At 40.7% G+C, this 4,599-nt stretch overlaps 1 long non-coding RNA gene across 1 annotated transcript; it reads right to left on the reverse strand.

Moving 5' to 3' along the window:
* Positions 1-326: 326 nt before the first annotated feature.
* On the reverse strand, positions 327-4,331 carry LOC129351177 (uncharacterized). The gene is made up of 4 exons (XR_008604707.1): positions 4,264-4,331; positions 1,627-1,803; positions 1,357-1,486; positions 327-1,246 (listed from the first exon to the last, which is right to left on the reverse strand). It is a non-coding gene; the product is annotated as an uncharacterized LOC129351177 (long non-coding RNA).
* Positions 4,332-4,599: the final 268 nt, after the last annotated feature.

Here is a 4,599-nt window from a genome sequence, read left to right on the forward strand (position 1 = left end):
ACAGAGAGAGTTGTTTAGTAATGCCATCCCTGCATGTTGCTGCATATGACTCCATTTGATAAAATCATTTCTATAATTCACGACGCAGCGAATACTCTATCCCACAGCTTTCACATGTTGCCATTTCTCCAAATGCAAATAATTAATGACTGCTCACAGCAAGAAGACAAAAAAATATATATTTTTAATGCTGTTTATATATCTTCTCATGTATTAGCTTTGAAGATAACTCTGAATCAGTACTTTAAAGATTTTTCTGGTGCAAGTCATCTTTATTTTCAGTGAATCAGACAGGAAATAAGTTGACAGAGAAGGTGGGAAATCATTCAGCAGGCGTCCCAGACTTGGGAATCGAACTCTGGAGGCTGTGTCAAGGACTTGTGTATATATAATAACTGAATCAGAGAAGGTCATTGTTAGCAAGTCAAAGTTTTTTCAAATCCAGAAAGCGGTGATTGGTGCACAAATCCATGTTAGCTGCTGTGCCTCTGCAGTACTGTCACACTCACTTGCTCCACTCATCAGCTCCTTAACCCTTTTTAGTATAAGATGATAAGCGACAGTCTTCTTGTACTCTCACTTGTTAACAATCCAGTAATCTATTCCAGACATGCTTGTATGTTCTCACATGTTAAATAAGTCACTCTGTCCTCAGTCCTGCACTTTCCTTGGATTCCAGCATCTTCACAGTGTTTGTTTCTTCCGATTCTTCTGTGCCTCAGCCGCCTATATTAATTTACCAGCACTCATAAGAAAATGTTTAAATGATTTTGCATTGCTGAGATCTTTTTTGAAGTTTTACTGGGAGAGCGCAGACAGCCGAGGCAATGAAACCGAACAAAGAACTACTGGTGAGAAAAAGTAAATGTTTAAAAATTAATTTCTCTTCTCCCATCTGATTTCTCCCCACAGATGAGGTTGGTGTATGAATATGCTTCTGTGAAGCCAGTATGTTCTGCGTTGCTGGAGTGAGATGAAAGTTCGGTCGGAACGCCTGAGGCTGTTCTCATGGGGAGCCCAACAACCACCAAGGGTCACTGCTTTGTCTGCCAATTACGGAGCACACACTCTGCAGCTGTATGAAACAGCTCCACACATTACCCACAATTACCTTTGCATCTATCATGTGATGCTTCACTGCTTCATCGTTTAAGAGCAACATGAAGTCACTCTGCAATAGCAATTATATGCTTTCCTCATTGCTCTATCTGCTACCTTGCATGCTGTCCCGTGGATTAGTGAAACCCTGCAATGAACAAGAAGACTTTCTTCAATATTTTTGGGCTTATACATGTATGACATCTGAAAGAAGAGTAAAAAAATAAATCCATCATGACCTTTCTTGTCTTCACTCACCATTAGATCAACAAACTGTTGATCTCTGATACAGACGAAAGTGAGTCAGAGGACTCATAGGAAGTCATCGCCACAATCTGGACCCAGTCTGGGAACAACAGAGCTAGAGCATTCATTGTGTGTCTCCTTCCTTCAGAGGAAACAACTGTCATAAGTTATTCACTGCATTTTAACCTCATCTATCAACACTGCGCTTAGGGCACTAATAAATGAGAGCAGGATGACTAACAATGGCCCCAGAGGCAGATTCACATGTGGGCCGTTTCCTACCTAAAGCCGAGTTCAAAGAGAAAGCAGTGATGGGCTGATGACTGGGATTTTCATCAACATCTCCATGAACATTGTCAGGAAACCTATGAATGGATGGATGGAGAATATGGCTCCTCTCTTTGAACCTTGTATAACATATGATGTCACTCGGTCATTATTCAGGAACCTTCATAGACCCTGGACAGATTGACAGTCCATCACATACCACAGTAATCAAACCCAGGACTATCTTGCTATGAGGCAGCATAATGTAATAAATTGTATTGTTTTGAAACTTGGGTTTTTACTTCTCAGACCTGGAAAACTAATATTTAATGTATAAAGGCTGATTTTTCTCCTCCCACTATCAATATGGCATTAAGAGGATCACAATATACTTTGGATTTGGCCACAATATATGTCACAATATAAATTAGACTGGGATAGCGTCAGGATTTTCATTTTGGATATTGCATGTCAAACAAAGGACAATACATCAAATTTATTTATGTTACTCAGCCCTATGCAGGTGCTTAGATGTGTAGCTGCCTCTCCATTGTTTTTAACTGGTTAATGTCTCGTCACAGTTTGGAGCATCTCCTCTGGGGGTTTGTTACTCACTCTGGGCATGAAAATGGAAATCTCTGATGTTTGCAGCGACACTCAGCAATAGACAATCTTAAGGCTCAGACTTTGATGGACTAAACCCAGAATTTCACTGGCGCCCCTGTCATAATTAAAACAACTCATATGATCTGATTAGTTCAAGATTTAGAAGCGTGGACAACATGGACCGAATGGTTTCGTTCACTTCCTCCGCTCCCATTGCCAAACTACAACCCTGTGTAGGCAGACTGCAAACGTTTGTAGGAAGGCAGTGTCCAGGATACACAGGATGTGTTATTGGAAATGAATCTGGTGGACGGGGGAAGAACCAGTTAAAGCCACTCCCATTGAGAAATGCCTTATGTGGTGTAAGTAATGCTGTGTCCTGTTTGTCTTTGGAGTTCAAGTCTGGAGATGACATCACATCCTAGTGGAGCTCACTGTAACTTCAAGTTGGAAAACCAATGTCATTTTCTAACAGTTTGGATGTGTAAAAAGCATTCAAGCATCGTTAAATCAGTGAAAAGGGCCACGGTGTCTCACAGATTCACAGCTCAAAGCTTTAAAACTGCTCAAATTGAAACTGGTCGCATTTCTTTTGAAAGATTAACAAGCGGATTACATTGTTAAAAGAATTTAAGCCGTATCTGCAGCTTACTACTAACAATTTTGCAATGGGGAGGGCAGGTTTTCAGGAAAAAACGGGTTCAAATTTAATTAAATGAAATGACATCAGACTTGTGTAGCACCTTATTAGGACACTTCAAGATGTTTTACAATGAACTCAGTCATTCCCATTCATGCACACATTCACCAGCTGATTGAGCTGAATTGACAGGGAACATTGGACCCATATATTTCCAGATGGAAACTGACTCCAAACCACTCAGACTTCACCTGAGAGACAGAAGGTCAAAACATTTCAGCAGGCAAAGAGAGGAGTCATCACACAATGTAGAGCAACATATAAAACATGCAGAATAAGGTGCTCTGGTCACATGAGCAAGAGACCAAAATGTAACTGTGTGGCCTAGTTACAAAGTTACATTTGTATCCTATATTTGCAGGAAGTCTTAAGCAGGAATAGTGAAGTTGGTTAAAGTAAGTGGGGTAATAGTTAAGACCTAATGCAGGGAAATCCTGAGAGAAAACTTGACAAGAGGAAGCAAAAGCTTCAGTTTTTGGCAGTGTTTTGCCTCCGTGCAGGACAGTAGCAATAACTCGACAGCAAAATGATATCCAGATGTTGCAAATTGTGTTGGTCAGTCACATAAAATATCTATAGAATACATCAAAGTTTGTGTTTTCAATGTGAGAAAGTGCAGAAAGGTTAAAAGTGAATGAGCACCGTTGTAAGGCACTGTGCTGGATACTGGGGTATCTGGGGCATCTCAACAACTTTCAGCTGGCTTCACAGGGAGTTTTGTTGTAATTTTGACAGAAGTTTGGTCATTTGAGTGCACTCAAGAAAATCTAGATTTAAATCAGATAATAAGTGTGAATGACTCATATCCCTTCATGTTTTGCTTTCCCCCCAACTCTCTAATCAAAGCTTCAGCTGGAAGGTAAATGTTTGACTCAGTTGGTCTGACACCGCAAAGATAAATATTTCTTTCAAGAGTCACTGGAGGCTGAAAGGTCAGATTGAATCTTTGGCGATTTGGGTGGTCAAGAAAATTTACTTGAAGCATGCAGTAATTTTTGAGACTTAATTTCTCTTCAAGTCTTGATTGTAAATGGCAGCTCGCTTTTTTAAAAAACTGATGAAAGACCCTGAATTCACCAAGGAGGAGTTCAATGGTGAATTACCATTTCCCTTTAAAGCTCTGCTTGTTATTAGTGGATTGTTGATTTCTGAATCCAAGACACAGATCCCTCATCTTTTCTTCCATTCTGAAATTGCGATGTTTTAAAAAAATAATATCAAACACAATATATAACGTAACTGAGGTAAATAACGCAAACTATAACAATAAGCTTTCCTTTTTTTCTGGTCCATGAATGTGTCACACAGCAGAAGAATCAGCCTTCAGCTCAGAGTGTAAATCCAACCTGACAGGACTGCTGAGACGGCTCTGCGTCCACGTCAATGCTCAGAGAACCGCCCGCCTCGACGTCCACACGGCAACAAAGCTCGCACAGCGGGGCCTCGACCAATCAGGACTCTCTAAAAGGTGACAGGCCCGGGCCAGGTCTTCTTTTGCTCTCTGTCGCTATGGCTGCTGTGGCTTTTTTGTTTTCCTGAGAGAAACTCTGACAGAGCAGAAGAGAGCGAGAGAGATGTGCTGGCATACACACTCAACGTAAATGCCTTTTATTTTCATGTATGGTGAAGACCGAGACAGAGTCGTCATTGTGTCTTTTCCTTGCGACTGTGAAAGATACGTT

Source organism: Poeciliopsis prolifica, unplaced genomic scaffold (genome assembly GCF_027474105.1).
Source record: "Poeciliopsis prolifica strain line A6 unplaced genomic scaffold, Auburn_PproV2 SCAFFOLD065, whole genome shotgun sequence".
In the NCBI taxonomy this organism is placed as follows: domain Eukaryota; kingdom Metazoa; phylum Chordata; class Actinopteri; order Cyprinodontiformes; family Poeciliidae; genus Poeciliopsis; species Poeciliopsis prolifica.